The sequence below is a fragment of the Calliopsis andreniformis genome, chromosome 5 (assembly GCF_051401765.1).
Source record: "Calliopsis andreniformis isolate RMS-2024a chromosome 5, iyCalAndr_principal, whole genome shotgun sequence".
Classification (NCBI taxonomy): Eukaryota; Metazoa; Arthropoda; class Insecta; order Hymenoptera; family Andrenidae; genus Calliopsis; species Calliopsis andreniformis.
Genome location: NC_135066.1, coordinates 8295256 through 8323187, shown reverse-complemented (window position 1 = coordinate 8323187; position 27932 = coordinate 8295256). Strand labels below are relative to the sequence as shown.

The following is a 27932-nucleotide window of genomic DNA, read 5'->3' as shown; positions in this document are numbered from 1 at the left end:
ATGCTATGGAGAAGTTCCAATTAAAGAATTAGACTGGACATTATCTACTGTTTTGACGTCTTTTTTTAAATACAGAATATTGTAATAGAAGCAGGATATCTAATAGTCAGTTCCTTAGCTGCCGAATGTATATAATTTGTATAGAAAATTTTATTTCACCTGTTATTCACCTTTAAAGATCATTTGTCATTATTTAATGGTGTTTAGTCATGTCTAACATTCCTAATTGCTATGTATATAACAAAAGCTAATTTTCAATCCCTCGACGCTGTACAAAATAAATTAAAAAATTCAAAGCTACCAAATGTATAGTAAATATTATTGATCCAAAAGTTAAAATGAATTAAAAGTTAGTTTTTAGTCAAATATATATGTGTTTACCTATAGGTATATTTATAATATTTAAGAATAAAGTGGAACTCTATCCTTCGTATAAACTTTCACTTTTGTGGAAAGTCGTATTTTGTTTCTCTGGAGTGCACTTCGTGAGTTGCTTAAATATTCAACACCGTAGTACGCTTAATGGTAATCCGATTACTTGACAAAAAGTTTAGTGACCCATGTGTAATGAGATTAATAGCAATCTAACCATACTTCCGCCAAGCAAACAAGTTGACTACGCTCGAAATTGACCTGTGAAACAAAAAGAGGTTAATTAATTACTTTTAACACGATTCCGTGCAATAGCGGAAGTTCACCCTACAGCTTCACAGTTTATGTAGCGGTGATGCTACTCATTCACATTTTCTTTTTAGTACACTTGAAAAATGTTTAGAACATTACACGAAAATAAATCAAATTTAGAAAAAGAGACTTTGCAACGTATGTCCTATTTTCAGCTATTAATATTTTCAAACGTTAAATATATCTACTCTACATTTCAAGATTTAATTAAAGTAAAATGACAGACGTTAAGACTTCATAATGCATTACATTTTACTCATTAATGATCCTTCGCTAACCTATCGATAATCGTTACTGGCAAACCCAAATTATCTTCAGCTTGAATAAGAAATAAATCTACGAAGCTTATATTTCAATCTGACATACTTTTTATCAAATTAGATTTATCGTGAAACTATAATGAATCGATGAATTGTTATTATTATTTTTTACCCCACTTCTTAAGTTGAACCTTCAACTTTTACAGCGTCCATCGATCGACTTATTTCTCTATATTAAAGAGTAGCAATTATTATCGAAACAGAGTGGCACTCGAATGTGTAACAATTTGAACTGGTGTGTAACTTCCACGGGCCATCTCATTCTGAAGCACAGGTATTACAGTACAACAACTTCGAAAATGGAGGTTCGTTAAAACGGACACAGTTGGCCTTGCACGGGTCACCGAAGACGACGTCGGATTCCTTCTCTCATTAAAAGGGAAAACTTTCGTGCTAAAGTTCTGAGTATCAATGTGCGCGACTCCTTATACCGAGGTCCGTCTACCTTCCTCCCTTCTTCGACGTCCCTCTGCTTCTTCCCCTTCTTCCCCTGTCTTTTTTTCTTCCGTTTACTACGTTAAGCGGCGCAGTGAAAGCACTTGCAAACAAATTAGGATTACTGAATCCTCCGCCGCTCGTCATTCTCGACGTCTGAATTGTTGCGTTGAATACGACGGAGGTTTAAAAAAGGGGAAAAAAAAGACAGCAGTGGAATTAGCCATTATGCGCGAACGAAGGGAGAAAAAGGGGACGCTTCCAGCGAACAATCCAGGCAAGTTTGAAAATGTTTTAAGGGAAATTCAGGCGGTTCGTTGGTCCGTGCTACCTGCGGGAAAATTAATGCTTGTTGTTTTGCCGAATAAATTTCCGCCTGACGCGTATTTGTTTCGGCAAATTTTGATTTCGACTGGCCCCCGTTTCGTACGTTTCAAATGACACTGGCCAACCAGCTCTAGCCAGAGTAAATTTCGTCACGTGACAGCCTTCTCTTTAACTAGCTTAATTAGAATTGGCGTTGTTAAAAGCTTCGCTAAATTGCTTTACTTGTACGCCATTTTTTTTTTCTCTGTTGACTCGAGAAAAAGTTCTTTAACCGAACTAATTAAAATTGTGAGAAATGTATTAAACGATAACAGTGCCTGAAAGTGTCATTGGAACGATGTCCAAGTATATACAGATATATTATTCGTTCATTATCTATTCGACGAGACACAAACTTAAATTTAAGTTTCAGATTTCAAAACAGCTGTAGGCTTCTGTGGAAATATGAAATCAGGTATCTTTCACATCTGAATTTTTGTTATCCCAACAAAATGTCTCTCGAGAACTTTGTGTTTTTTTTTTTGTTACGAATATACTTAACTCTAGACCTAGAACCACATTCTTCTAAAATAAATCATGAGGTTCATACGAATCTAAATTAACTAAGTTCACTATGTAGTTCTTTAAATAGAATTCTAGTATACATTTGAAATTTAAAAAGGTGGTTTTTTTTCCAGTAGTATGCAATATTAATTATTCTTTTCTACACAAAGAGGTGCTCTTTAGGTGTCCCCATGGAAAGGTCATAAATTAACTTTTAAAGAAGCACGCGAGTTTTAATGTGAAAACTATTGTGCACCATAAATTCTATAGCTTAAAATTCACTTTACTACTGTTCCGCAGTATCTCATTCATAAATTCTACACTTGTGCAGAGTACATAACAAAAGAACTATCGTATCATTTTTCCGTACATACATGCATATGCTACCTGTATCATATGTATCATCAGTCGCCAAAGTATACACATACCTACACTCTTTTAGTCAAGATGCAAATTTATTTATTTCATTCATGCGTTGTTTACGAAAAATCCATGCATGCGTTACCAGGAAATTGGAAACACAAGTATGCAATAGCGACCATTAAAGTGTTCGAAAATAAAAAGTTTATCACACGTAGTAAATTCTGTGGTGTTTTTTTTTTAGATCACCACGCGGTCAAGATTTTACGCAAAGACACAGAAGGGATGGAAATTCAATGTACATACAGATATATTGTACGTATATATGGTGCCTGAGGCTGTTTCTGCTTCCCTTTGCTATTGTCAGCGCGTCTCTCCTATGTTGGTCCGTTTCGACTCGGCAACGATAAGTCCACGATAAAAAGAATAACGACTATCACCCGCGATATTACGAAAGGATAGTATCTCAGCCGTAGATGTTCATAGCGCTGATAAAAGCAGATCCCTGGGAGCCACCTGTGTTTTCTCGTTGGCGAAACAGCGGCGGCTTCGTGTGCGAACGCTCCTCGACGCTTCCTATTTTCGCTCTATAATCGAAAGTGTTTCAGAAAACGATATCCCAGGGAACTGTTTTTAACCAGCCGGACATCTACGTTCCACCATTAAATCAGGCGGCATGGTGAAAAAAAAAAAGAAAAAGGGGGAAGAGGAAAAAGAAGAGTCCACGTTCGCTTTTTTGGAAGTGGTACACGACGTTCGTCAGGAAATAAGTCGTCGAAGAGAAAGTCGTCGCGGGTCCCGCAGCCGTTGTCTTTGACGGTTCTGACTAATGACCGTTCCTGAGCACCCATCCACGGGATGACGTCTATTCCGCGGCTAACGATCGATTGATTAATGTAACGTGAAATTAGAGAAACTCGCGGTAGCTGGTGCCAGCTTATAAAGAACGATATTCAGATTATGGGGACATTAACATCAGGGGCATATACTACGATGGCTCCACAGCTGACGTAGAATTATTGCTCGCTATAAAATTAATTCTGCATACTTCTGATTGCAGCAGTTAATCAAATTGGAGATGGGATTTTCATTTCTGGATCTTCCTATGGTAAAGAAACCTTCACTATAGGGGTTGTAAGTTTAGCACTTGCAAAAGTCTTTGTGAAAAGATATGCAGAGCTTACAATATTTCCTGAATTATGAGACGTTTACTCACGAATTTATGTTGCACAAATTTTCCTCAGAAAAAGTTGCAAGTGTTTCCTCTACATCTTTCTTTTCTCTAAAATTCAGCTAGTAAAGTGCAATTCAAGTGTTTTGACATGCATTTTTAGCTTATCCACTGACTAGGATATTCGACATTATAATCTTCCAGGTATTAGGACATTTACTTTAGCAAATAAACTTGACTATAGGATCGAGCAATTACGAATTTTGTTTATTGAAGCTTGATTCCTACGTATCATCCGCGGAGCGTCACGATTGACCCACTCACAGCATCGTACTGCACACCTGCTAAGCCAGTCATAAACAATAGCCGCTCTGCTCAAAGGTGGAGTCGAGCACCGTTCTCCTTACCTGAATGTAGACCCCTCGGGACTCAGGCACCTCTACACGACAAGTACCACGGCACGCCAGAGACTAATTGTCAAATTGTGAGGGCAAATTTCTCCTTAATCGCTTTTCCCGAAGTGACCTTGACATTCTGACATTCTAACATTCATGGACACTAATTACGTAAAAGTACTTATGCATATACAGGGTGCAACAAATATAGTCTTTGATACCTTAAAGCGTGGTAGGAGATCTAAACTGGAGCATAAAATGTCTTATTGCATTGTGTTTCATCTGCCTTCGTTCTTCAATAATAATTGAATAATAATAGTTTTTTAATAACACTCCTTTTTTAATCTTACTAAACTCAAATAAAAAAAATAATTCCTCAGTTAATGTAGAAAAATTCTTTCTCTACAGCGTATTTGAATCTGAAGGCACAGTAAGAGGAACATGCAGAGAGATATGGACAAATACAGTAGCTACTCCTTTGAACTCTATCGAGCTACGTTATCCCACATATTGATATATATTTCATGCTCCTTCCCTCTATCATTTGATATCATAACTAGCTCAAGATGTGATAAAAGTTACTTTATTTGTACAAAAAATCATTTTTAACTGCTTCGTTTGATTCCAAAGCTGTATTATACTCTTCACTGAAACATTTTAATGAAGAGATTCCCATAGAGTTATAGCAATGGTGCCCAATTACTATTCACGAACGGGTAACAATACTATTGAATTCCTTTTGAGTAGTTCTATCCAGATATATGTAGCAACTATAACGTATTCTTCGGCCCAAAATGCTTTTAGAGACTAAACATTTTCCCTTTGCAAGTAAATATAGCAAAACGAATGGAGAAGTTATAGTCGGGTCCTGTTGGAGGACACAAAGAACAGAGAATCGGGAAAACAAACGCGGTGGGGATCGCATTCTCATAATGGAGCCTCTGAAGGAAGTCATGTTCGATTCTGAAAAGTTTCCCCAGACTTTCCCCGTCTGGTGCTCTTTGATTCGCCCCTTTGTTTATGCCGTTTGGTCGAGAACTCGGCAGTGAGTCGCTCTCGACACCTTGCGCCCTATGTGTTTTTGCGATTTCCTCCTCTCGGAGTTTTAGAAAACTTGCGGCCGCGTATTGGTGTCTCGTTGCAGCCCCGTGTAGAATTTAGAATTTAGATGCCGCCCTTGCTGGGGGAGAGGATGAGAGATGCGTTCGATGCTGGCTCCGTGAGTGGCAAGAATAATGAGGAAAGTACTTTTGTTTTGTTTTCGTTTTTTCTTCGCTTTTCACGGAAATTATTTGGGAAGCGGGATGATTTGGGTGCTGTTTTTGCGAGCACTGGACTTTTGCTGGGACTTGATTTACACGATTTGATCAAGTGAAATGCCCATGATGGAGCTTTAATATAGAACTGACTTTTAATTATTTATTAACAGTACATATGAATTTCATATATTACATGAGAAATCGAGGTTTTCAGTCGAACTTATACAAAACTGAGTTTGCATTATTTCTCTATTGCACATAGAGAAGAACGAATTCATATTATTTTACATTCTCTATTCTTTTATTTTGAAAATCTGTTAAATGCATATGAGCAAAAATAATCATATTTTGTTAGAGAATATTCTCCGCTATGACAATGAAACAATAGAATGCGAAGAAAATAGGGTGCAACAGGGTTGCTTCTATATTTCCGCAGGTACATCGATCTTCACTTTCGTTTTCGGTGCTAGACAAAGTGCTTTTCAACTACTGTGTTATGACCGCAGTTTGTACAGAGATTACTCCACGCCACATTGATCATGTGTTTCAATTGCACATACACTGTCTCGTTGTTATGGACCCTCGTGATACCAAATAAGAGTTATCGATTTAATATAAAATAATATTTTTCCAAACTGCAGTCATATCACAGTTTGTATTTGACAACCATTTTTCCTGAATGTAAAAACGAGAGTGAAGTCCGATGTATCATACAGGGTGCTTCAAAAATGAGAGATTTTAGTGCCACATTTTACTTTCTCCAAGAATGAATAAAGAAAATATGAGACAGAATTTCAGAAACACAATCTTCAAAAGAATAAAAGAGAAATAATTATCTAGAGTAAATCACATTTGGTTTCACTCAAAATATCTTTACTACTAAATCCTCTTAGCCTAAAACATTTTATTTAATGATCTAAATTTAAATATATTTAAGCACCAGGGAAAGTTATTAATTAACTTCGTTAATTTCGCTTCAGTAGTAGTTGAGGAAAATAAAGTATGCACCGTGCGACATTTGTTCAGAACATTCGACCAGCTGATGCAGGCAGCAATGACTGTTTTCTACGTACATATCCTGAACGAGTATGTATTTTAAGTGACGCAAAATAGCGTATAATTAAAAAACTTAACGTCACAGGACACGTGTGATCATGAACATTTCTCATTGTTCTGTCGTTGGCAACTTATATTCTGAAAATGCCACTCACTTTTATTATACACTTTAAAGATTTGAATTTGAATGTGTGATTATTCCCCTGTCAGATAATAATTCCTATCAAGACTCGCACGAAGCTGTCACGAAAGACGCGTGCAGGACGAAGTTCATCTCACTCGAACAATTACCTGGCGCGAGTGCTTGTACAGATTGCACACGTGGAATCTCCAGGTCCGCGGTTTATTTAAAATTTCAAGCCCTTGAGAACGTGGTCTGTGCAACTCTGGCAATTCCGTCGGTGCTCCCCATGGTGGAGTCTACGGGAAACACACGTGACAAACTCGAAAATACACGTACGAGGATTGTATGGAAGAACGTTTGATCATCAGCGACATGGGAGCGAGAGAAAAATTGTGAAAACATTGTGCTACAAACCGCAAAGGGCCCTAAAGTAATACGTATTTATCTTGGGAACGAAGGAAACGCGATCCCAGCAGTTCTTTTTCTCTAGCTCACTGAAACACGCAATTTCCTTCTCCGTTTCTTAAGCTATCCTTTGATTTATCTTCTATCCATTTATTACAATGTGTTCGTTACAGAGTGCATGCTGAATTTTTACTTTTCACGACATTAAGTTTTTACTGTTAACCGAAATTAACCTGATCGAATTACAGAAAGAATATATTCAGGTAAAAATTCAGGCTCTTTTGGGTTAGAGAACTCAAAACACAGTTATGAATTCAGAAGAAGAGCGAAGAAAAAAATCACTAGGATAGCGCCAGCGTAGCAATTTTGAAAAGTAATGTTTTACATACAGCCCAGCTTGAAAGAATTAGGATATTTGTTGGATTACAATAAATATTTGGAAATAGTTATAAAACTATTAATGAATTTCTCTAAATGTTACATATTCTGTTTTATATCATATTAGAGTATATGTATGTATATTAATAGATAAAATGTACCTAATTAGGGACTTAGATTAGACAGACTTATTCTACTGACGGCGCGTACGAGGTCAGGCGCAGCGGTGCTAGTAGAATACATTGGTAGATTATGTTGAGTCAGACATAGTAGATTTTAGCTGTTTTTCATTTCTAATAAATCGAAAACAGAACTGCAAATGCAATTTTACTGTTCTTCATTTTAGCCTTCTAGAATCGCTCTGTTAAATTTCTGACACCTGTTACTGCACACGCACAGTATATTTTCTGTATGATTCTATTATGTACACTCGAAATTTCTAAAAAGAAATAATTTCATATCGATTCTTTATATTGCAAAATTCATTGGAAATAGATGTTCTAACACTTTCCAACGAGAGTGTATGTACCTACGCAGAGCAAAGATAATGCACTCCTTCGCTTCACAATTGTTCCAAATCACTTGCGCGTTCCATACGAAACAAAAACGCTGCACCTAGTACTCTAACACAATTTACCTCTGAGAACCAGAGTCGATAACAATGTTCAGTGAATAAAATATGGGCGCAGAAAATACTTGAAGATTCCAGTATTCCAAGTGAAAAGGGTATTCCTGTCTGTCATCGCAACATGGGAGCTGGTGCGATAAGTGTTTATCCCCGACAGTACTAGCCGAAATTCCAGAAATCCCGCATTTACATGCAAGGTAAGCGCAAGTACGCTAAGAGTTTGCTGACTTTTCGAAATTGTAGACGGTGTCTGCGCGTCGGCGTAAAATAAATCAGGGTACAGAGGCTGAGAGATGTACCAAGCGATATATATCCCAGGTACGTCAGGTATATTCCCCGCCTTAAGTTCTCGTTGGCCTTCGTAGAGGAACGACGCCGACGCCGGCGTCGGGGCAACGTCTATAGATCTGGCTCACGTCGAAGTCAGAGCACAGACTCTCGCCTCCTGTTCATAAATCTTCTTGGGATTCCTTACCTACAGCAACGATGCGCCTGTCCAACCTACAGTGTCTAGCTTTTTGATATAATAAGTGGGGAACCCAACCAATCTTAATTAATTTCACGACAGGATTTGTTTCGCCGATATACTCTTGATCAATTCTTACTGTCTACCAATAAATTAGATGGCTGTTTTTTCAGGCTTGCCTTCTGTCAGTTTCAATTTCTGGCTTAATTCTGGATACCATGTGACAACCAATTTAAGATACAAGTAGAAATATTGGTAACATTGACGATGAAATGGTGGAAAGAAGATTCGGTGCTTTACGTTGGAGGACAATATTCTCAAAACGCAAAATATGAGGCAGTGCTGAAACTTTGGAGATTGATTTCTCCTCCTCAAAAAGATTTCTCATTAAATAAGAAATTATACTATGTGTAATCCATTATTAGTTAACTGAATTTCCTTATAATATAGTGTACGCAGACTTCTGTGACTGACTATAATTATTTAGACGATATCATGGGAGAGTAAGTTGTAAGCCTATAGTAATGGAACATTGTCAAATACTTTTCCAAGGCATTGATCCTAATTTCTTCCTAAAGATTTCTATTCAAATGAACATGGCTTTAATAGATAATTTTTGATAAAAAGGAACGCTCGGATAACCTACATTAAGATAATCACTTGTGAACTCCTTAATTAGGTCATTTACCTCCGGTTTCCAGTTTTACCATAGCAGGAATATCTGATGTCAGCAAATCACAATTTCGATCTTTCTTAACCTTTCTTGCTATTCCTCTCTCCCACGTCAGCCTGTATATTTGGCCTCTAATGTCGAAGTTGGTCCAAGTCGGGATACGTCCACATTTCCCAGTAAATATTTGAAGAAGAATTCCTCTCCAACATCCTGGTTGCTTGTGTATTCTCGTGTATACCTTCGCCTACTCTCCCACCTTTTAGGCAGCCCTGCGCGGTGGAGGTGCGAAGGTTAAACTGCTGTTCACTCTGTCGCGTGTGCACACACACAAAGAGGCTGAAGATTTTCCCGAAATTATTTTGAGAGCCTTCTGTCGAGCAGTCCGGCAAAGGAGATTTGACAGTTGCCAGAATCCTTACATAACGATATTTTTGCGCTCGATTGCTCAGTCAGGGCTTTTTGTAACACGCCTCGAATTTTTCTGCTGACAGTCACGTCGCAGCGCCGCTCTGTTTTCGGTGCTCGTAAAAATGGAAAAAGGGGTTTCAAGGCCGTGGACTGATCCTTCGTCAGGAAATTTTATTCCAAATTCAACGGTAAGTTCAAGCAAACTGGGGAAAATAAATTCTTCCGAGGCGAAGGCGATACTGTGAGGATTCTGACTGCGAGGATTCGACTTTGATCATATGGAGTTATTAGTTTGCGAACACTGTGCACGTAAAGCATATGGAATAGAAGAATTTGGAACAAACGAGAGTTACAGTGTCATTAAAATCACCGACATAGACTTCAATAACAGAATTCACCAAGAGTAACACAAATCTATTTATGTAATACTATGTTAAGAAATGCTCTCTTAAAAAATAACAAAAAAGAACTTGAGTTAAAGTGGTTCTTAAGTACAGTACTATCGTCTGCTATTGCTGTCGTTGGTTAATACTGCAGTTGGCCATTTCAATGGAACCCCTTAAACAGGACATAGCCTGATGTCAGTGGGTTTCTTGTATACATATACATAGATAATACATGTAGATAAGTACGTAAAGGCGATATGAAAGCCAATTTTGAGCGCTCTTGCAAAGGATCATGAATTTTTGTCGAAGTTTTAACGCAAGGGTATATCGATTCTTGGAGGATCGAGTACCATTCTTTGAAGATCGTATGCTCCAGCGAATCAGGCGAAAAGACGCGAGAATATGGGTTTTGTGGCGATGCTACGAATAATGCCCCGTCAGTAGATTCGCAAAGTAGAGGTAACGAGGACTGAATGAAGGTTGAACCACTTACGTTCACATTTATGGTCGTTTCGTGAGATACATTGGCAAGCTATCATTGATCTTTTTTACGACGTCTTTCGTCGACGTCGCTTCGGCTGCTTTTTCCACAGGACAAACGACAAGTTCTGTCAAATCTCGTTGTCAAATCTCTGACTACCTCTATACTTTCTCCAATGACTACTTGGATACCTAGTTTCAATTCTTTTGGGTGCATGTCGAGTTCAGTGTCTTTACATTAAAAATCGATTTCCGTAAACTTTCGATATAATAAATCGTAAACTCAATGCCCCATATTTCACGAGCAATATCATTGTTTATCTACTTGACTATGTTTTCGTTATTTTCACATTTGTTCTTTCCCTCATTTTTCCACAACTGGCTCAAAATTTTCATTTTCCTCCATTGACATCGTATTGCACGTCGTGATTCTAAATTACGTGTTAATGAATTTTCCCTAGGCAGCATGATTACGATTCACAAACCAGTCGAGAGTTTCCACACGCGTGCGATTAGGACAGCGTGGTAAATAAATCTCTAGAAAAATCGAAGCGTATTCGATTAAACGATGCCTCTTTATCAAACATTTTTTCAGCGAGGAAAAAAAAAAGACTAGGGTAAAAAGAAAGACAAGGAAGGCTCCACAAAACAGCAAAAAGTACCATAGCTCCGGAAAACATGGTCTCATTCCCCGATAAATGAACATCGAGAGATACCGATTCGCTATCTGCAATCGTTATTCATTTCCTCGTGAAACGAGCCCGCGGGTCCGCATTAACGTTTTTATTTCCATGATAAACAGGAATTACAATTCCCCGCTGGGAAGTCTCTCGACCCCCCTCTCTTTCTCACTCACTCTCTCTCTATCTCTCCCCCTATTTCTCTGTCCCTTTCCTGGTGATAAACACCGAGCCAGGATTCCTCGATGCTCTACGCATTCCTGACCTTTAATGCAGCAGAAAAATGTTTCCAGGGTCCGAAGCTATTGAACCACACGCCTTTACCTTCGTATCTCATGGAAACATACCTATGTGACATAGGTATGACACCTCTCGACACAGGTGTGATGAATAAATCTCCAAGTTTTTCTCCGAGAATTACAATGACGCCGATTATTCAGTTTCTGTTGCTCATCGTCAGTACTGCGTAAATTCGGTGTAATAACAACGCCAGTAAAACATCGATTAAAGCTTAAACAATGATCTAATAATATTCTGCCAAATATAATGAGTCCAGCTATTAAAAGGGTTCTTCAGATATGAATCTCGTGGTACTTCAGGTAATTGAGATTTTACTATGCAGGGTGCCCTGTAATTTGTGAGATCCATTTCAGGAATTAATTGTAGGTACATCCAAAAACGATGAAGAAACCTTTTTCAGAAGAGTCCATACAAAGGTATGGACTGTTTGCCTGTGTTTATATAATATTACGAATTTTATGTTATCTGATTACAAAGTTAGAAACAAATTTGTTATAAATTAATGTTTTGTTATGTAGTATAAACACAGCTTAATGCTCAATTATTACTCAAAATACAATGTACGATAATACAAAATATTGGATGAAATACGCAACATTATACGAAATGTTCTTATCTACTGAATGATCTGACCTGACTCGTAGATTAATATGAAAATTTGCAGAATTCAAGCAGAAGTCAAATATTACTTGTAAACGGAGTAAATCATTTCGCCTAAAATTGGGTTTGCACTACGTAGTAAAATATTATTGGGCAAGGCGTTTCAAAAGGAGGAGGGCAAACTTTGGTATCGTGTTCTACTGTTCCTAAGGATGAAAAAAGGTTATACAAACGTAGGTTCAGTAGCACTTCCTTCTCGAGATATAAACCCTTTTTGTATGCGAGACAATAGCTTAGAAATGCTTGTGATTTACTTTAAAAAAGACTGCTGAAAATGATATCCTTGTGTAATGATATACGCTTGGTATCGACGTTTTCGAAACGTTTTTGAACGAAAATTCTAGTCTAGGTATTTTGAATTCCGTCACATGCAAGTTCTCGAAAAGGAAAAATTTCGGAGTTTATGTTTACATGACCTTTTTTTATCCTCAGGAAAAGTATAATACGATACCAAAGCTTGGTTACTTATTTCTGAAACACCCTACATAATAAAATTGTTTTTGATTTTGTTATACACATATATAATATGTATTTATAATTTGTTACTTTGGGATGAATATAACAATACACAGAATTGTGTTTGGAGCTTCAATTTATAGTTATTAATTTTTGAGCAAATACCTAAAACATGTGTGAAATGTGTCTGACTTGGAAGGGCTTATTTTACTGATTTCGTTCTGTTCAACCTGGCCTAGTACACGTCGGCAGTAGAATAAGTCCCAAGTCAGACACATTTCACGCGAATTTTAAGGGTTTTCTTAAGTATTAATAATTCTGAAACGAAGTCCCAAACCTACTTTTGTTATTCTTGATTTTCGTCCTATTTCAACAAGTAGAATCCCTTCTTCAAATTTCTGACCCTGATCGTCGAACCCCCTGTCAAATTTTACTTCAACAGTTAAAACTAAACGTTCAGGTTCCTTGTTATTATAACACGTAAGTACTTTGTCAGTTTCATACTGAATTATTATGATTAGAATTTCATTGGCTGAACCCAGAAAAATATATACCTATTACATTGTATATAAGCATCGCTACGAAACGCTGTTCGGATAAGAGAACATCCAGATAATAAAACGTTTGGATAATAGTGTCTGTAAGAAATGTGTCTATAAGAAAATTATCAAATTTATTACTTTTATTTTCCTGTATGAAGCTATGTCGTGTAGTGTACACGACATACCCAGCTGAACAATCATGGTATAGCAAACGCAATTTCGAAAATAAATAAGAAAAAGTCGATAAAAGCTGATCCTCCCATTGACTATGTTTTCACCTTGTTTGTCCTCTCGATATCGTCTACGCGCGACGTTTGTGCTTTCTTCTCGCGTGTCCGCGAACAGTGGTTAAATGGGCGTCGAGTTAAATCGTGGGACTGGAATTGGCAAAATAGCGGGCCGGCACAAGTAACGAGTTCAAAGGAATTGAGTTTTCTGCCGCTGAATACGGCTGCATTCGACGCCCCTTCGGGGAATACACGGTGGACTGTTTCAGAAATTCCTTTGAAACGCGCGCGTAGACGTCTTTTTGCTCGAGATCTCGAAAAGGACGCTCTTTCCCCCACCTCTGTTCCCGAACTGTGGGCACTAGCTAATTTTCAAAGGCGTACAATTATCTGTTTCTCTACGTACCAGCGGGATAATGCATCAGATTTCGTCGTTCCTGAGTATTCGCGAAACTGAAAAGGAACTTTTGAAATACTGGGATTTTTACTGTGCGTCGGGCATTTTAATCGGGAATTCAACCCTGCGCTCGCTGAGAAATACTCTTCAGTTATTAGAAATATTATGAAGCTAGGGTGGATAATAAGAAAAATTGGGAACTTTTTTTGTCATCCAGAGCGAACAGTATTTTTGTAATGTAATCAAGAATCATGTTAGTTCTACAGTCGCAATCAATCTTTATTCACTGTTGGGATTAACTTTGTTTTAATCTCGAATCCTTTTTTTCGTAAGAATTACATTTTTATTTGATTCTTGTTTTCGCTGTGTTTTCCAAAACTGTTCCATACCGTAACAACAATTCTACAATAAATCCACCATTCTGAGTGGTATACGCTAGTATAACGGGCGGTAAAACAAGGGGTCCAAAATTTTTAAGGGCTTTGTACTCACCGAGGGGAGTAAAAAATGTCTAATCAATATAAATCCTACAAGCAATCCTTTCGCTGTAAAATTGACTTCTATTATTTACAGATATTCGATATCGTAAATGAGTATTTCCAGCATCATTTTGAATGTAAACAGTGTAGTAATGATAACTAAATGCGTGGCGAGAGAAGCAGTCTCTGGCAGGGTAGCTATGAAACAGATAGGTATATAAATTACGACAGTGAATGTTTACTCTAAATAATAATATGTATACGGTTGAACATACTGTAACGGATCAAGTAATCGAGAATCAGAATCCCAAGTTACCATGTGGACTGTAATAGAAGGTACAGACTAATCAGCGAACGTTTCATTATTTCTAACAATCAACAGCTGGTCTATTAAAAGTACGCGAGCTGAGAGCTATCAAGGATAGATTATTAGATACTAATCACCTAGTATAAAAGGGCTACATGACTGCCCCTTGCAATTGAATCCTTTTCTAGTTACCATTAAATCGATTAAAGTAACCAACTTCTCTCCGATAGGTCCACGTTTATGTAACAAGATATTATTTCCATAGCATTAAAACTCGGAAACATTATTCCAGCTTCCCTCGAACTCCTAACATTTATGCAAACGAGCTTCAGGATCGGCGAAGAAAAAGAAGGAAACCGCGTGAAGCTGTAACACGGGGTGAGCAACACGTAGAGACATACGGATTATCGATACTCGCTCCTCGAGCGGAAAAACCGTAAACCGCAACGCAATCTAACTTGGTCCGAAACAGCAGGCCGCGCCAGTCCTGCACGTAGTCTGTAAAAAAAAGAAATTAACTGCTCATTACCGGTGAACCGAAAATAAAGACAAGGAAAGTTTTTGCGAATCGCGGATGAAGGTGAATTTCAAGAAGCTCCAACATGAGGAAGACAAAATTTCTGAAATCGGTTTCACTCAGAAAATGCACCCTTGTACAGTATTATCTTGTCACAAACTGTTCGCTTTTCAGTATACGCTACCGTATATTAGTATTTGGACATGTTACTAATCCTAGTTATTAGTACTTCCACGTTATTAATCGAAATAATGAAAAACATAAACTCGCCAATATAAACAAAAATATTAATATTACTTGGACACCATCGCATCAAGGAATAATCGGATATGAAAAAGCAGACTCTAATTTCAAGAAAGCAGCAACAGTTCCATTAAATTCTATGGACCCTATATCTTACCAAGAGCTTATAAAACATGAAAAAAGCTATATCAAGGAAGAATGGAAGTGAACGTGGATCACATCGAACAAGAGAAAAATCCACAATATAGTTAAAGATTTTTCTTAAGAAATCCCAAATACAGAACTTAATAGGAAAAAGAAAGCAGTAATGCCTCGGCTAAGAACAGACTACTTCAAAATTATACACGAATATGTATTAAAGAAAACGGAATCACCCTTCTGTAATAGCTGCCAAAAGTCCAAAAGATCCATTACCTCCTATTTACAAAATATTTTTAGTAGATACTGCTTTTCTCCATAGTTCAGCAAAATAGAAGTTTGAATATAGCAGAATGTTCGTATAATAGAACATGTTACTGTACTTTAAAAGAAACATCTACGAACACAGAGTCAGTTTCCTTTTCTTAACCCACTCACTCTCAAAGTCCACATTCTTCAATTTAAACACGAGTCTCCTCAGGCTAATGAACATGTCTCGCATCGTTTCATCTTAAAAAGGGAATGTCACATTAAGATGAAGAACGCAAACGGTAACGATACAGAGGAGAGGACCAGCTGAACGAAAAATTTGATAAGGGAGCAGCGCCTCGACGCGCGCTCAGCAGTTCTTGGTCGGCCATTGAAAAAGCTGAGACTCAGAAGAACTGGATCACGACTTGATGTATGTTCCGTTGCTTCGAAAAAAGGCACAGACTGCATCTGAAATTCGCGAGAACGATACCGTCCCAGGCGAGAAGGAAACGGCCTTCAGATTTATATGACAAATTTGTGCAACTGGCGAACAGCACTTGCCTTGAGGGTTCCCGAAAGACGTAGATGCGTGGAAACTACTTTCCGCAACTCCTGATTGTTGCCTGTTGTGCGTTTGCTAGCACGAGTAGTGATATACTTGTTTTAACAATTAACAGAAGTGGTGGTTAACACATTGACTGACGTAGGGTAACGTAAACAGTTGTTGACTCCCAGACAATGATTAACTCCCTCCCTCCTAAAAAAGCAGTAAATATAATACCCATTACGTTTACTACTTTTTTAGGACCTTTTTTAGGAATGTAATGGGTATTATATTTACTGCCTTTTTTAGGATAAGGGTCAATCATTGTACTGGAGTCAACAATTGTACACATTACCTTACCATAAATAAAAAATTATAGCTGCAGACACTAAAAGGAAACATGACTCAAACACAACTTTTTTTTTTTAACCGAATTGATGAGTTGAAAGACAGTGCAATTTCAAAATGAGCCATTTTGAAATAATTTCAAAGCTATCATATCTGTAAAATGCATAGAATTGCAAGTTAAAATCAAAACCTTGAAATGTGATTATGGATCTAGGAGTAGCTGTTATGTAGGTAATAATTGCTTGTTATGAATTAAAATACTCTACCTGTGGCAGAACATTAATAGAATACAAAATATAAAATAGTACTGCCAAATTGAATTGATTAAGGGAATCCATAGCAAGAAACAGAAAGGCTTTTTGGATATAAATTCAGGAATAAATTATCCTCTGTACATCACTTCAATGAATTGATTAAATTAATTAAATCTAAAGTGTGTAGGTGTATGGTTTCAAGTTGCAAGCTAATTTAATGAGTTTCCCTCTAATTATCAGGTAGCGCATAGACTTGTCGAGTTTACGAGAAATGGCAAATTTTGTTGCGCTATTTTTTGTTGTACTATTCTACGAGAATGCACGTGCAATGGTCGACATTTGGAGTACGTCGTCAGTCAGACACTAAAAATTTTCAGATGTATTGTCAAAATGTGAAGTCTATATAGAAAACAATGTGTCAAAAATGTAACTTTTCAGGAGAAAAGAAAATTATACTTCCTTCAGATTCTTAAACTTTTCCAATTTTTCAATTTTGCTCCTCATATTATTTTCTGCAAATGCTCCTCCTGACATATGACGATCATTTATACAGCTCTATTCATCACAGGAATAAGATCAAGATCAGGTAGAGGCAAAATCAAAAGTTGTTTAAATTTGTGTTATTGTAAATTTACAATTAAATGAAAATTTAACATGTCTGGCTCGTTACAGTAAAAATAGAATTCGATTAACTGGTTGAATAATACCAACCGTAGAACAGTGAAGCTTTATTGAACGACTTGTGATGCAGTAATCGAACCGTGAAAGAAAAGCATTTCGGAAGACAGGCATTGAAAGTGAATCATATATTACGTGAAGATCCATAAGCCATCATTATTTAGAGCCAACTAACAGACGCATCCTCCTGTGAATTATATTTCAGAACCGTCGAAGCATAAATATTATCCATAGCGGACTGTAAAATTTTACCGTTTTGTGTGGGTATATGTCATATTTCCCTGCTCACGATCCGTGAAATGCGCAGGAGTAAAAAGAAGAGAAGGAAATTCCTCGTGCTATTTCCACGATTAAAAGATTCATACTAACTGGCCAATTATCGTAAATTAAGAAAATGATCGAGAAACTACTCGAGATATGCAGTTCACTATGCTGAATTTTAATTTCGTCATGATTTCGTTCTCAATATTATATTCCCTTGTCCTTTTAAGTTGGACACTAATATTACTTTCAAGTCGGCGATAAGCGTCTTCGTAGGATTAAGGATAGAATATATCAATTTCTCGCACTCTTTCTTTATCTTAGCAGAAAATCAGTCATTATGTCATCTATTTATCAGTTCTGGAACTCCTTAATAAGAAAGATGACCTCAAAAAATACTTGAATTTTTAGAAAGCATAAATAAGTTCACAACTCACGAGGAAAAGGCCTTAAATGTAACATCTGTATTTTAACGAGTATTTGTCAGTTTGTAAAGCACTTCAAAACAGATATGCTGCTTTTTGATGTATGAACCAATAATTTATGAAATATTACCTACCAATTAAACTTTTCCCATATGTTTTACTTTATTCAGAGACTCGTCAGAGGTTTTAAGTTTCAAAATATTTGTGTTTAGTTAAAACTTGATCAGTAAATACACAGTACTCTGAAACGACTTAGCAAGCTTACAATTAGTAGTTTGCAAGCTATTTCATTTTGAAAGATCAACAATAGAACACAAGATCTAAGAGGATTAATGATGATAATATATTCACGCTGATTGAGAATAATTAAGCGTCTACAACTAGAAATGCTCTTAGGGTATTAAGTAAGTATATTACACGAATCAATTACCTTGCATTTAAACAAACCTGAAGGGATACTAGACCGATGATTAAATAGGTCTTCTGGGTTCTATTTGAGTTGATAACAAAAACTCTAACGAGCGGAGTAACTGATTTCATCGAATTATGATTAAACCACTAGAAAACGAGCTTCCTTTTGTGATAAATACTCAATGAGACAATATGTTTGATTCAAAAATATTTTAATACAAGCCTGCGTCTCAAGCCTATTGTATGCACATCCATGCCCTTCAATATTCATAGAGAAAACCTACTGACTAAAATGAGGTCAGAAATCAATGTAGCAAATCGCAACAAAACAAGGTTCCTTATACATCATTGATTGAACATTGTGTATCTGTAATATAATGCGACATAGATACGTGGTACAAGCAAAACTGAAACGAAGTTACTGTTGGTGCTACCACCGAACCTCCGTGTAATACAAGCACGCTTGGCCGCGTGCTTTTCTCTGCACACAACGCGTCTCAATTAAAAAAGATAACGAAGACATCAGAACAGAAGTACCAATCCAATTATTCCTGCAGCGTTTCGCCATTTATTTCGACGCCTAAGGACAGCACGCGCACGTTACTTTCCTCGCGTTTCGATGCACGCTTCGGAAAAACCGGTCAACAATTTTCCCTCCCCTTTTTCCAACAGCGACGAGGGGGACGTCATTCTTCGCCGAAACGAGAGGAGGACCACTCGAGTCTGGCCGGGAAATTTGGAGAATGCGAGAACTCAGTTTTCGAAACGCCACGGATCCGCTTCGTTACATGCCGAGTTGAATATTGCGTCGTATCACTGGATTTTAATTAAATTAATTTCACACCAACGCGGTCACGATTTCATTAACACTAACGCGGTTTATCTTAATGGATTAATGGGGAAATTTGTAAATTGAGAGGCACAAGTGGCGCGTTTCGTAAAACTAACAGAAGCAGTCGTTTAAAATCATTTCAAAGAAAGGTCTGCTGTAATGAACCGTTAGGAAAAAATCGTAGAGGTCGCGAGGGAAACTAATTTCGTCGGAGTGCGTGAAAATTACGGTGATGTAAGAATCCTGAAAACGAAGCTGTAATTAGTAACTTGTATTGTTAGTTATACTCAGATTCAATGGTCGTACCGACATTGGTTCATTTAGGTTTGCTATGCAAATTATTTCTTTTTTAAAGAAGCTTTTTTGAAATTGAATCGTGCGTTTATTTGATCATAAATTTTACTTTTGAACTTCTACAAAACGCTTACGATCACGTGGAATGATGGATATATGCTTCTCAGTTACATATAGAAGTTGAACAGAAAGAATGAAGCCAAGAAATGTGAAAAATGATTTTCCTGTAATTTTCTACAGACCTATAAATAGACATAAAAAAAAGTAAAAGATTGTACTCACACACTGAATTTTTTATTTCTTTAAAAGTATAAAAACAGACTTCAGATATGTTTATAGTTTTTTGAGTGCCACGTTAAATTTACTAAAAATTCTATTACATCGACAGTAATTCTAGCTTTAAAAAAATTATTTTAATTTCTAGTTCATTTCCATGTTCATTCTATAATGCTTCTCTTGCTCTACCACCTGTCATTATAATTTTTTATTAGTCTCATTCATGCTCGTGTAACTTACTGTTATTCATGCCATAATGGCAGTCATAATATCAAAAAATGACTTCTCTAGCTAGTTTTTCTATGCAAAACCATCTCACCTGCGTTACGTTTTAGGGACATTACTCTGGTGCGCGAGTTTGCCAATTGAAAGCAAAGGAGATACCAGTACTCCACCAGAACCTTGTTATCTACGTATCACTGTAGTCGATGACGTATCGGACTTAAACCACCCCGACGAAGAATCGTTTCTCATAAAAGTCCGCATTCAGACTGTGACAAACGCGATTGCACCCATCGAACAAAGAAGACTCAACGTGGAAACGACAGACGAACGAAAGCAATCGCGAAACGTCTGTTAAGATTCCAACAATGTGGAACGCAATTTCCACACCGGCCGTACATCAATACGCATTAATGTACCCGCGAGAAAGGTTCGAAGTTTTCGCACTGCTGGTCAGTCTTCCATTAACACGAGCGCAATCGAGTTATCAGCGGCGGGAGGAAGAAATTCCGCGCGAAACTTGCACGAAGTTACATACATTCTCCATCGGCTTCGGAATACAGCGATTCACAGAAACTCGAGGGGATCTCGAATCGGCGTTAATGAGACTTCTTTTCAACACGAAACTCGCGAAGCCACCGAATCGTCCCCGCGCTTCGCGAGACCGAATAGCAACGTTTCCTGCGGCGAAGTAGTGCAGGTATTTTGGGGGGGGAAAAAAGAATGTTCTCAAACCTGCGACCTTGTCCCCAAAGTGGTTTCTCATATCTCAGGGGCTGGCAGCGAGCCTTGGAGGGTGTCCCGTGGTACAGAAATCCCCGTTGACATATCCCAGCAGGGGACTTCCGGTCCCAGTGCTCGCGTCGTGTGGACGCACGTGATCCTCGGCGAAGGATCGAGCGTACGCGTACGCGCACGGTTTGAGGGATGCCGGTAAACTGATCGGGATCCTGACGGTCCTCCTTTCTCGAGGAGGTCTCTTCCACCAGGATGAGGCGCGCAAGCTCGCCCGAGTGCAGGAGCGACGGAGAGCACGCAACAGGCAGAGGGGGAGGACCGCCGAAGCTGCGGAGAATAGGACCAGCGGAGAGTGTAAGCACAGAGGCAAATGACTGAGAAGGCAAACGGAGGGAAATTTGCAGAAAAATACGCGGAAGAAAGGGAGGCCTTGGGTAAGTGTGGATCGGGATGAAGGGGATAATGAGGTAAATGACGAAGGCCTGGATTTCTTGGGAAATGTGTAGAGAAGGATGATGTTGAGGGTATGGGGGATAGTACAATAGGGTTGAAAATAAAATAGAGAGGAATTAAAACAAATGGAACTGGACAATGTCGATGGGTAAGGTGAAAGTTTTTAAGTACATATTAACGCTGTGACGATCGCTAGGTTTCGAAAATCACTTAAAGTGATGTAAATGTGACGACAAGTGGCAATCATAGTGTTGATATTAAAATAAAAATAATAAAAGAAATATTAAATACTCTAATATTACAATATTTAAATATTTTAATTCTTAAATATTCAAAGTTCTTTTATTTGTTATAATTTTTGTGTTTACAAACAAGGTCCTCAGTGGATGGAGGAGGAAATAGGAGGTAGTACAAAATGAGAGTAAATGGAATAAACGATTTAAAAAAATGTACAGTAGAATAGCCACTGGAATAATAAGAAAATAGGTACAGTACTACCTATATATAAATGTACTAGGAAGTAACGGGAATAATCAACGTAAAAGTACAATACTTAAAGCAGAATGTGAAAATAAATTTCAATAATAGTAAAGGTAATACAGGAAGACACGAAAACTTGAAAACAACAAGTACATACAAAAAGAATAGTAACGCAAAGAATGCTTTGTGACATTTAAAGTAATTGACAGAAAATGTGCTAAAGCAAGAAGGAATACTGTAACGAACAATATAGAAAATATATAAAACATGAACGCAAGCGGTGATTTGAGAAAGTAGGAGTCAGTTTCTAGTAAAAAGTAACGTAGATCGTGATTTAAAGTGAACAATTTCTATGATATACAGACGTTCCTGGTAGTATAAGTGAGTATTGTTGTTTCATAAGAAATTTACAAAGCACAGATGAGTGACGCGAAACAGTGAGACATTGCGAAATGAAATAAAGTGAAGAATAATAGATGAAAGGAAAGAGAAAATAGGACGTCCTAAAACTACAAGTAGTAATTTTATAACCAACGATAAAAACTATTTTACTAATTATGCATATATTAAATAGCGAAATACCTAATTGAACACACGAAAAGGTCAGGCACGTATTTTCAGACAAATTCTTGAAACTACTTAAATTAAAAAAAATTAAGATGGGAATAAAGTCTGCTATTTACTTCCTGATCTGACGATAAATTTATTTCTCATATTCCCAGCATTCTGGATTCACAAACCGTGGTACGTTGAAAAATATACTAAGAGTGACTTATTTCAAAAACAAGAAGCTCAGGAGAGAGGATGAAGGTACGCCGTTAGATAGTCACGAAAAATAAATACGGAAGAGAAATCAAGGAAGAAAAAAAGTGCATGAAATCAAAGAGACAGAAAAAAAAAGAGGAGTGGATGAAAAGCAACGAGGAATAAAGGTGAAGAGAAAACAGAAGATAAGAGTTTGAACGAGGAGCCAGGCTTGATCCAATCGTAAAGACGCCGGTACGCCATGACTGTGGTCCTTCAAAGGATAAAAGGCTTCAGTAATTTACACCTACACGTGAGAACGTAGGAGACAATTCGCGTTTTCAGACCGAACGACATCGATTGCGGGCGGAAGTCTTTGACCCTTCGACTTCATTTGAAGTGCATTACCGTTATTAGATTTATCAAATCTTAATATGCGAAGATGTTGGGTTAAGGCTTAATTGAAGGACTTTGGAAGTCGGTGCTTCCACGTCGATCAGCAGGAGACGTCTCGACGAAAATTGTACCCGAGTTCTCGAACAGCTCGGCGAGTTTGTATTGCGGAATTGCATCGGAGGAATTGAGTATCGTGTAAACGAAATTTCATAATAAACCCAAGACAGATCAGAGTATTTGATTCACGCGGCTGAGGAACCACACTTTGCACAAAGTGAATGTTAACGAATCATCTTGATAATTCGCTATTTGTTGATTTTAGAGACATTTTTGGAATACTATGTTAATACATATCCTTCATGCTAGCTCATGAAAATTTCAAAGCGTAAAGTATAGGTTCAAAAATTCATGACTGATTTAGCTCTTCTAGAAGTAAATATGAACTATTCATCAAATGAGAAATACGAGACAGAAATTATTCATATTTCACTGCATTAAGGCTATAATATAGCATGTCAAGTGTCAGCTAATTGTACGTCTATTCGAAGGACGTCTGTGCCTGATAAGGAATTAATGGCAATTGAATAGTTTCTTCTTTGCTAACCAACCAACTTAAATATCGTGTGCCAACCACTGGTTTTAACAGAATGCACCATTATTTTCAGAAATGTTCATTTTTACCAGCTTCGGTATTTTCTCATTGAAATAAATTAGTTTTATTTAGGGAAGCTTGCAAAATTTTTAACGTGCAAAGAAATATAGGCAGAATGCTATAGCAATAAATCAAATACTATAGAATAAATTATTTAAATGCACATTTTGAAATTTTAAAGGTAATTGATCATTTTGTATAGAAACATAAGCCTCATGTTATTTTCTGGTCCATTTAATACCTTACAGCTGAATGAATTTACTATTATTATTTATACGAACCTTTCAGTCAGTAAGCATGAAAAGGATGCTTTACTCTATTAATCTGCTTATAAACAAACGTAAAAACAGCATTAAATATATTTTTAATGCTATAAGAACTTAATTTATTTTGATTACTTCATCTATTAATTCATAAACTATTTCTTCTTACAATTAGTCTTAAATTAAGTATAGTGAATTGAAATTATAGTCACTGTGGCGATGTTACTTCGATGTATGGAAAGTTGTCAATTAAGTGGTGATATATACAACTGAGCTTCCTCTTGTTTCGTTCATTAGTACGGAGCAGTTGATGGAAGTAATTAATTCAATTATCGATTTACTTTTTAATGCTTTCATTTCATATACTTCCACAATAAAAACACATACCTTATTCCTACCGCATAGTTTACTTTTGAATTGTATCAATTCAATTGTGGACCAAAAATTGTATATACTGTGTATTTATAGTTACCTATAAATGCCAAAAATTAATTTCACGTACTTCTGAATTAATAAATATATCCTGTATTTAAACCACAAAATGCTGTTTCTGCACTTAAATTTTACTGTGCATTTATTTTATGAGGAATTCAAATTGCACACAATATAACTTCTCGAGGACAGATGGGTTTTGAAAAACTTTGAAGTATACATAAAAAGTGATGAATATTTGTAAATTGGCAAATCTCGAAAGTTCTATATATGTATAATTTTATTCATCAATGGTTAAAGATATTTTTTGTGAGAGAAAATTTTTCGTAATTTCGAATAGGTCGAAAAGAAACATTCCACAGAAGTATTAACCAAGTGACGTAAAAGTTAGCAATTTTTGATGGATAGTGTCAAGCAACAAGCTGCATGTCATTAAGCAAGTTAGGCGCAGCTGAAATCTAATTAACATGTTTCGATGCTGCCAGCGAATTCGCATTTCGCGACTATCACAAGGGGTGTAGTAATTTCAATCTGTCACGTTTTCCGTATTCGCTTACGAATCGGATAACACAATTAAAAGTTAAGTCACCGAAATTTTCGTTGAATTATTCTCACGATATTCCCTGTGTGAATGTATTAAGTTTTATGTTACAAATTATTTTCCGTGGCGGTAGAATTTCTCTAACTTCCCTCAGAGATTACATTTTCTATTCGAAACAGATAGAATACAAAAAATGATACGAAAACATTGTATACAGTAAAATCTCCATTATCCCAATATCCTGATATCGGAACATTTTATTATTCGAATGTTCTGTTTTCCTAACAATCTTATTTTTTTTCTATTACAAATGAGCAATATTTACATAGGAATATTGTTCTATATTTCTCGTATTAAGTTTATACAGTATACATATGCATATACATATACATATACATTTACATAAACATACAAATACATTTGATACATATACATACATGTTTTTCTGTGATAAATACGATAACAGTGATAGATACTGTGCTTACTATGTATGTATGCAAAACTTCACACGAGGTAAAATAAAAAATAAAAGTAATAATACAGTTGTGCTTTCTCATGTGAAGTATTCCAAGCTTTTGAAGAATTGGTAAGGTGGTTGCGGTACTTTCCAAACACAGGACAAGTACTTTATTATGAGAACTCAAAATATCTTATTTTAGTGTTGAGAGATTTCATGGTGTATGGAAAAAATTTTGTGGCAGTAATATTTCTTTATAATGAGCTAAAAATTTGATAAAATAAAATATACTGTAACTTCAACTCTGTTTGAGATATGGTGCCCAATCTCCCGTTCCTCTTGACCAAATTTTTGGAAATTTTAATAACGTCAATGTCCCATGTGCAAAGTCACTGTACCAAATTTCATGAAACTCCGATAATCCAGTCTCGAGATATGAAGCAAATAAATGCCAACCTACATACATGTACATAATGCACTTGTGCATTACAAAACACATGACAACAGTGACACAACTCAAAAAAGTATGTTTTTGAGGGCAAGCAGAAAGCTATTAAAAAAGAAAAAAGAAAATTTGACCGATAGCAATACTTTTCCTCTGTTATATTTTAACAGTCAGGAAAATAGAAAATGCTTTGTTGCGTAAAAAGAATGTAACTCTATAGAATTACGTATGTTGAAAAACTTATATGATTTAATGTCGAAAAAGGTATGAAATTGTAAAGGTCCTTGATTTCTATTTGAATAAATGAAGCTTAATATCATAAAAGTAATTATTCTATTATCTGACAATTCCCTTATTCGAACTCTTTTGTTCAGAGAGAAGGCTCCGCTGTATATTTAATTTCCTAACAATACTATACTACCTGAGCATAGGGGACAGAGTTCTTAACTTGATATTTAAATGAACTATATCTAGCAAAACTAAAAACCTGTACCGACGACCATGAATCAACGATAAAATTGAATCTACTAATAGCAATTGCTGTCACGCTGAAACGCAGCTTACCACCGAATTCCATTCACGCGTATTTTTCTATCCAATTTACCCCGTTAATTTCTACCCACTTTGGAAACAAGCTCCCGACTCTAGAATAAAAACAGCAAAGGAAGCCGCACGCAAAGTAGCAGCGAAGAGGACAAAGAAGAGGAGGCAGGTAACCGCGAGCGAACAGTTCGTGCAATTCACACTAGCCACGTAACGAAACTCCATTTGCTCTTCATTTTCCAGGAATCACGTGGCGATATAGAGAACGCCCGAACACGGGCGGACTCCAGCAATTACTGCTACCAGGAGAATGTCTATGCGGATCGTCGCGAGCGTGTTAAACGACACCGACCTTCCCATAAAGTTTCTTTGATGTTGCCACCCACGTATTAGCTGTACATGCGCGTTTAGGGTGCACAAGAACGCGGCCGACTCGAAATTCGTAATACCAGTGGAACTTCTGCGGCGTTTATCGGGTAAAGTCCAGTTTTGGGGGAAGTAGTTTCGCTGATTTTTGTCGGTGAACCCTGGCGAAAGTTTGAGAGCGTTTGAAATTGATGACAACGAATTGCTTCACTCGGGAACGCAACTGTCCCATACGCGATGTATCTACGAATTTCTGGGAACTTCGTATTATTCACTATGCAGCAAATTTTATATTTGATATTATTTATATTTTATATTTTTCTTGTAAATGTATTGCTTTCGAGATATTTAAATATGAAGTTTTCAAATGAACACCCTGTATAGGAGACACCTTGTAGGAGACAAATTATTCCATAGCAAAGCATTTAATATCTTCGCTTAAAAATTACTACATAATACAAATCTTCAAGACAATTTATTTTTCATATGTATAAGAGAATACAACACGTCACTGAAAATGTTACTATTTTTATTAAGTAAAAATAAAAGTAAAAATAGTTGAATAAGTGTGCAGTTTAGATAAAAATAAACCCCAAAATGAATAAGACTCTTTTTTCTACTTTGATCGAACCATTTCTATTGCATTAATACAAATTACTCACAATTATAACAACTACGAAGAAAATGGGAATGGTAATGAGAATACTGTGCCGTGACAATCGTGTCGTAAAAAAATGTCGCCAGGCTTTTTCAAATTTAAAGGCCCCCTTAAAATTTTTTAGTAACTGCTGCAATTATCGCGCGCGATGAAACGTCCGGCACGGACACTCACGACGAATTAAGCGGAACGGCAAATTTTCTTTGATGTCGCACGCACAAACCGCGCTAGAACTCTTTAGCGATAATTACACAGCATTAGAAGCGATTATACGTATACTAATGACGATCGCCATCGTTCATAGTGGCCCAAATAATTCTAAACTGAGGATTAAATTTTATTCATTTCCTTACCTTCTTATTAAATTTTACTTCATTTTTAGCTGCCTTATACATACAGGGTGTAACATGTATACGTTTCAATATTTTAAGAGGTGGTAGGGTATCCCAATTGGATCACAAAATGTCCTATAACATGATATCCGATCTGCTTTCGTTTTACAATAATAATGCCTTAAAGTTAG

The 27932-nt window shown here is 36.8% G+C and overlaps 1 protein-coding gene across 2 annotated transcripts in view; it reads right to left on the bottom strand.

The window, feature by feature from the left end:
* The window catches only part of LOC143178863 (lachesin), a 56605-nt gene extending 35448 nt beyond the window's left edge, over nucleotides 1–21157 (bottom strand). The window contains exon 1 of one of the 2 annotated variants that reach the window (XM_076377772.1): nucleotides 20977–21157. The gene's annotated coding sequence lies outside the window, so the exon portion shown is untranslated. The remainder of the gene's footprint in view (nucleotides 1–20976) is intronic. The other variant, XM_076377775.1, reaches the window with a different exon arrangement.
* Nucleotides 21158–27932: the final 6775 nt, after the last annotated feature.